Genomic DNA, 7,744 nt, shown 5'->3' on the forward strand with positions numbered 1-7,744 from the left:
CTGCATATGTACAAATTTAGGTGGTGGATTCTTCATCGCAGAAGCGTCACTGACACCTCACAGAGCCTTAATTTAAGCGACCGGACATTCCATGGGTACTTCAAGTGCTGGAAATCCACGGCACTCAGGAACGGATCACCCAAGCGGGCGGAGGTATGTTTGAACCCCTGGAAACGAGAGGCCTCCAATAGAATGGGTTGAGAGGCGGGATAGATTGCAAGGGCACTGAGATCTGACCTTGCCAATAAATTAGCCACCTTTTTAAAATAGAAATCCGAATAACCAGTCACCCAGGTAAAACGGACCTCCCTCACTGTGCGCTGAACAAAAAGCCTAAGGGAACGATTCAATCTAGAGCTGCCGGAAGTTTGGAGAGAGACTAAAGCTGAAAAAGCAATCTGCAAGGACAAGTACCCAAGCTACATGCCTAAGAATTTTGAGAAGAGCCGAAGCAACAGCTAAAAACTGTGCAAAGAATACAGGAATATAACAAGGAATACGAACGGAATAGCTCCAAGCCAGATCTTGAGAATACATCTCAATCGCTGCCTTCTCACTGCTCCCGGAGGCATGAGTCGAGAGAACAGATGAGGCAAATTATGTATGTGCTAAGCAAGATGACCATTAAAAATATCTGCGGGCATATGTTGCGTATGGGGCGGAAAAATACGGTCGTAATCGAAGACGGGGTCAGCCTGCGTGTCAGCAACACCTTGCAAGGAGGAGAGATCAATCTGAAGCGGGGCTAACAGGCTCTGTGTGAACTTAACTTGCAGAAGCTAATAACATGGCCAATGGTTAGAAAAAAACAGGTCAGGTTTGGATAGAAAAAGGAGAGTATTACCGCCAGGGGCCGGGTGAAAGGACCTGAAGAAAGTCTCGGCGCCTCCTTCGTCTTCTTTCTTGCGCTCACAAATAGAGATTTTGGCATTGTTTCGGAGGCAGCAGTGCACACGAGTAATTTTAACGGATCACTTCATTTAGGAGCTGCATTCGTCGACTGCGGCCGGCCGCGGTGGCCTTTTTGTATGAGCATCAGCGTCGCGCTCAGGTGGTGCGTGGTTGGATGCGCAGTGTCGCCGGGTACTCACTCTTGATAAAATGGGTACAAGCTGTCTCCTACCCTAGTACTCGGCTTCTTTGAACTAAAGTGCTTGGGGAAAATAGCTTGTGCGATGCAGCATTCGGCCAAAGCTGCCTGCGTGCAATAAAAATTAATAATCAAATATTCGAGGACTTCGCCGGCCACAACGTACACAGCTTTCTGCCCTAGTACATTGTAAGAGCACCATGACAGAATGCGTTCCAAGTGGCAGGAGGAGAAGGTAACGAGGAAACACAAGCATCGCGGCGAGGTAAATACAGACGAAAACACATTTCGTCACTGGCAAAACGCCGCTGCTAAGCGCCATAGAGAAGGGGGTGTCTACTAATGCAAAACATAGGGTGCCATGGGGGTTTCTACATGCACCGAAGGTGTATACTTTCAATACTAAACTATGGCGCGTGTGCTAAACATTGCTTTCTTGCTTTCTTCTTGGCTTCTGAACAAGAAATGTGTTAGTTGGAGTACGCTGTCTTATTGTGCAATGAAATGACAGGTGTAACGTTTAGAGACCGGAAGCGGGTAGAGTGGGTGAGGGAAAAAACGCGGGTTAGTGACATCCTCGTCGAAATCAAGAGGAAGAAATGGGCTTGGACAGGGCATGTAATGCGAAGGCAAGATAAACGCTGGCCCTTAAAGGTAATGGAGTGGATTCCAAGTCAAGGCAAGCGTAGCATGGGGCGGCAGAAAATTTGGTGGGTGGATGAGATTAAAAAAGTTTGCGGGGTTAAGGTGGGCGCAGCTGCCAAAGGACATGGTTAATTGGAGAGACATGGGAGAGGCCTTCGCGCAGTAGTGGGCTGATGATGATGATGAACTGTCCTATGTGTTGCCCCACTCCGTAGGCAAAAAAAGGCTTTATTTGAGGCCTGCACTAAGGTCCAATGAAGAAGAGCGCTTGTTCCGCCAAGGCCCGCTGATAATCCGCAAAGCCCGATTGAAGCCAAGCACTCCACGACGGAGGGGGACGTTAAGGGAAATAGGGAGAAGTAATGGCAGTGCTATAGAAGTATCGAATGTGTCCTGTCTGCCTTCATCTCTCGACAGTTGGGATAGTGGGCTGTGTAGCGCCTTCCGAAATTGTAGGCCATTAATCGGGTGATGAGATTGTTAGTTTTGGTTGCATCCCGTCCGTGAGAGAAGGCACGCAGGGTGTCTCGCGTAGCCCTTCGTCCTTCTAAGCAAGGTCACGCTTATGTTGGTGCTGAGGTCGGTGCTCTTGTTGCCGTGCACAAATATCTCCGCCACATTAACTGCCAGAACCTAATCAAATTTTATATTTTATTCCTCCTTCTATTATAGGATGCAGAAGAAGGAGATAACTCTGAAGGAACATCCTAAGGACCACCCATTACAAAGGAGAGGGCTCAATGTCAATCTACTACAAAAACGAAATGCCTCCTAGTAAGCTTTCCTTACCGAGGTCGACCTCGACGGGCACCTTTGAAGCTACGTTTTTTTTTCCCTCCTCATCTGTTTTGTTATCATTTTAAACTTGCTTATTCGTAGTTTTGATTTCTACTTCGCTATCTAATGCTTCTTTCTGTTGTTCTGAAGCTAAAATCTGCGCCTTTTCTTTTGTGTTTTCTTTCCAAATAAAACATGCATGGAGTGTGACTGAAATCGGCGACTGGTTTTATTGAATGGAATTTTCCTTTATTTGCAGGAAACAATCCAGATAAATCCCTGCAGGTGGCATAAGGCTAAAAGCTTGGAAAGGCTTCGATTTTAGTTCTTTAGAGATCGTTCTTATAGCCGTCCCCTCATTTTGCGTTTGCGTAGTGGCGCAACTTGTTTGCAAAAGCAACTTTCATCTACTTCTCAACATTTCTGAGTGAAAAAAATATCCTGCAGATTGAGTTTGAACATTATCTGCATCTTGCAGACAGGGGCACGAGTTTTCGTCCACTACTGCTGTTTTCGTACTGCGAGGTTGAGTTTCCTCTTTCTTTTCTTTTTTTCATTCCAGCTTATACAGCATCAAAGCACACGCTCGTGTCTGTTTTTTTTTACTCGTGCTCGATATCTCAGACACCAAACTTCCGAACCCAAACAAACTTGGCTTGCCGAAAGCATCCTCAAAGAAATCAAGGACCTGATCACACAGATGAAAGCAAAGAGGAAAACCTGCAGAGGCGTTCTAGCCCGGACAAAAATGCAAATCGCCATCCGGCAGTTACAGCTCAACCAACACCAGCTCCAACAGGCGGTAGGCATAGAGCAAAATGAAATAGTGGCCCTTAAGGTTACGATGGATAGAAAAAACATGGAAAGAACAACGCTGGTCAAAAGGACCTCGGTGAATAGTTGGACTGCCAGTAGAGTTTTAGGGGATGATGACGATGAGTGTCCCAAACAATATGGACCGTCAAAATAAAAATAACATATTAATAATCTGGCAATCAAAAACCAGAGAATTTAAGAAAAAACAGGCCACATTGCAGCAATATGTAGATAACGTTGATCTAAAACCCTCGGTAACCGTGCTGCAGGAGACCAATGCAGACGCGAAGATAATTGGATGCAAGACCTTTAATATTCATCCAAGACTACGCAAGGAACACACATTCCAAATTGCTGATCTGGAAATGGAGGTGGTAGAAGGTACTTGCATAGAAATGCTACCCGTTTGAAGACAAAGCAAGAGTACTTGGATTGTACTATCAATAGCAGGCCGAAGGATACAAGGAGGAGCTGTTCGACAAAATTATTAGAAAAGCCGAAATTGCAGCGAATGAAGGTTCACTGCTAATTGTAAGAGACTTCAACGCCGCAAGCTGCCTACGTGGCAACTTGTATGAAATTGCGAAGAAAAAACACTTACCAGATGAAATGACGAATGAATCGCTAACGATCCTAACGGACCTAAGCGAGCCTATAGAGGGGGCAGCAGTGTCTGTAAGGACACAAGTCAGGATTTGTCCTCAGGTAAAAATATGAAATACAGCCTGGGAGAAATTGAGGGCGAACTTTTAAGCGATCACTTTATCCTACAGGCTACAGTGGAGTGCAACAAGAGCAGCAGGAAGAGAGGGGCAGCAAGGATTACAAATTGGGATAACGCCTGGGAGTGCAGCAGCGAAAACGAGGAGCACAGCATTGAAGATTATGAGGCTTCAGTAAAAACGCTTTAAGAGGACATGGGAACTCACACGAAAAAGATTAAAACATCGGAAGGCTTTCCGGCCATTGAACCGCATTTATTGTACCCATGATAAGTGAGGAGAGGTCTCACAAAGAGGTGTAGGAGGCACAAGCTAACCAGGGAACTAAAGAAAACAATAGCAGAGCTTACGGAGAACGCGGAGCAGTATGCCTCGAATATGGCCAAAGCTAACTGGCACAACCTCTGCGACTCTTTCAATGGCAGACTTAACCTCGAGATAACCTGGTCTATACTGAGATGCCTGATGGACCCAGGAAAGAGCAAAACAGAGCCCAGAGCTAATCTGTTGAAGGCCATAGACAACGTAAAAGGGCGCGAAAGGGAGCTCAGTGCAGAACTTAAAAGGAGATACATACAGTCGGAGAGTGTTGGTCTGGATATGGAAGAATACACGAGCACACAGAATGAGGAAATGGACAAGGAGATTAGAACCTGGGAGGTGCGCGCCCCACTCTTGGACATGACAACGGATGCCTTTCCTGCTGGAGATCGGGTTACCTCCAAGATGCCACCTAACTTGGACGACAGTCGTTTCAGGCTATCACGGAACTCTTTAACAAATGCTGGGCAGAAGGAAAAATTCCTGAGTAATGGAATACAGCAGAAGTTCTTTTAATTCCGAAACCCGTTAACGAAATCAGTATTGAGAATTTCAGGCCAACATTGCTAACGTCGCTAATAAGAAAAAGGCTAGGGCGAATGCCATCAGGAGAACATGGGGCGCGATGGCAGCGGCAATTTACGTGAACGCGGCAGGAACGGTGAACAGGATATCAACGGTAGCATGCACCGATGCCCAAGCGACATTAGTTAATGGGACAGCAATTCGGTGCCAGCGAATCGTGCTGGCTGAGGAAGCAGCGATAGCTTCCGGAAGGTCTCGTGTGTAATTTCGGACTCCCACGCTTCATGTCGTAACTATACAAGATGAAGGATTGGCAAACACGCAAACAGAACAGTCAGAACTAAAGAAAACACTTTAAATCCACAGTCATACGACACCAGGACACTGTGCGGATGTTGGGAACGAAGGCGCTCACGCAGCTGCTCACGCGCTATTACACCGGATCCCCTAACATTCACCGAAACATAATCATTCTGAACCACTATTAAACCGATTGCGTCTTCTGCAGTGAAGTGGCTGATTTGCACCACATGGTAGCGGCATGCCAGAAAAGCCCAGCTGTAAAAAGAACAAAAAATTAGAGATCACTGTGGCGACCCGCATTGGGAGAATGTGAATTTATCCATGCCACCTCGGCACACGTCGGCTCTCTTTATCAGTCTCTTTTTGTTTGTAATTTATTTTAAGTGCTGAATTAGCGTGATTATCTTATGCTTTTATTAAAGTTCGATTTATTTACTGTAATTACACCTTATTTTATTTGAATCAACCATTTTATTTTATCAAACTTGGCTCTGTGGTTGCTCCAATGCTCTGTGGTGGTGTCCAAGGGTTTTGCTGATAATTAACTACGATCTATGTGAATGAAACTTGTTCGATGAATTATCACCCATCAAATACACTTCAATTCATTTAGAACTTTGTTTTCACTCCTTTGCCTATTGTTCCACTATTTTGCTGTCCACGGCTGTTTTCCCGCCCACTCACTATATCGACGTCCACGCCGTTTCGACATTTCTTCGACATTTTTGGTTCTAATTAGTTAAGTAATCACCCTATCGACATTATATTTTCGCGCAGCATCCTCACACCACCCTCTGTCGATCACAACCATTCGTTTGATGCTACCTCTTCTGAGAACGTCACAACTGCTGAGGACACGTTTTGCAATGACGTTTTGGTGACACGACCGCGCCGACATAGCAAACAATTGCTTTCGCATTAATAACCCAGCAACTGAGGACTGGGAGGCGGCGCTGTCCAGCTGACATTCGGATTACCAGCTTTCGCTGGCGAACCGGGCAAGAGCAGCGGCAAAAGCCAATGGACTCCTGGAATAAGGGCCCACCCAACCACTTTTTGCACTGCACTTGTTTATCTCTCTCTCGCTTGAAGAAACCGTGGCTATGATATACGCCTTCCAAGCGGTTGTCCAATGTCTGATCAATGCTGCTGAATCATTGCCCTAGAAGCGCGCCCGGCGTTTTGCGTTCGACGAAACAGGAAACTTAATGGTTTGCATCATCGGTACACCTACGTGATTTTCAGCGCGGTAGGGGAAGAAACAATGAGTACGACTGCACGCAGTATGTGCTCGGGCATCTAGTGTCGCTGCAGGTGCTAGCAGTCTCCGTTACGGCAAAGAAAACGGTACGTGGCGGCTGTGAGGTTTCCTGCTCATAACACAACTTAAAGAACAGCCCAGAAAAAGGGTACGCCTTCACTCATAAGGCTATCTCTGCATTCTTGTCAAGAAAAGTTTTGTTGCCCGCCGACATCATTTATCCCACAGAAATTAATCATCCATAGGTATTTGCGAGTAGCACTTTTTATGTTACTGAATCCAATACGAGACAGTCGACGAAAAAAAGTACGGTGTGGCTTAATCTAACCTGAACGCAATTATTCGGAAATTATTCGTCAATTTTACAACAGATTTCTTTTTTCGAATAATTTTTAATATGCGCCTTTTGATTCGTTTAATGAATAAAATGGAAGGATATTGGATATGGTATTCAGAGGTTTCGAATATTCGCACACCCCCACTTTTTCCTGCTTATCACTTTTTGTGCCGTACTGGTGCGATCTGGCCGGCTGGTACATATTACACAAAACTGGCAGTGGCTTAACTCAGCTAGGCCAGGATATACGTAGCGAAAGCAGTTTCGTCTATTTACATTCCGGTAGCGACACGCCGTCGTTGTCGTTCAGCAGCTTGCCGGCGTCTGTTCGCGAGACGTTCCTCTCGTTCTTCGGGCGTCTCGGCTATCCGCTTAACCTTTCTCCCCTCGTTTTCACGCTGTCGGCCGTCCTTGTTTCCAATTTCACGCAGCTGGTACAGCTGCCGTGATGAGCACGGCCACCCTCCTTCCATTGAATAACACAATCTGGCGGGCTAGTTGGTGGGAATCCATACGATTTCAGCAGCGCGAACACGGTTAGGAAAAGACAGAAGGCGGACAGGACAGAGGAGCGTCTCAGGAGGAAGCGCATCGCTTGCGGCTTATGCCGCAGCTGCGCGGCACGACTCTGCGCATGCGCAGTGCGGCGCAGCGGCTGCGACGCCATGGTTGTCATGGTACAGGTTTCCTTGGCAACGGCGCATGCGCAGTAGTAGCATTTGGCAGGCACCGCGAATGGCGCTTCTCCTAGCATATTGTAGCTTTCGCGACAAAAAATGATTGCAGCGCACCAATACGACAGCAGGCGAAAAAGGGAAGAAGCGCTCGTTCGCATCCTTTCTTCGTCTGTCATCTTGTTTTTTCAGACGAAATCATTTTTCGAGAAATCTTTTTCTAGTCGTTTTTTTTTTTCAGGAAGCTGCCAGTGATATCGTTAAAAAAGTATA

Source organism: Amblyomma mixtum, chromosome 3 (genome assembly GCF_055824585.1).
Source record: "Amblyomma mixtum isolate Tamu chromosome 3, ASM5582458v1, whole genome shotgun sequence".
Taxonomy (NCBI): Eukaryota; Metazoa; Arthropoda; class Arachnida; order Ixodida; family Ixodidae; genus Amblyomma; species Amblyomma mixtum.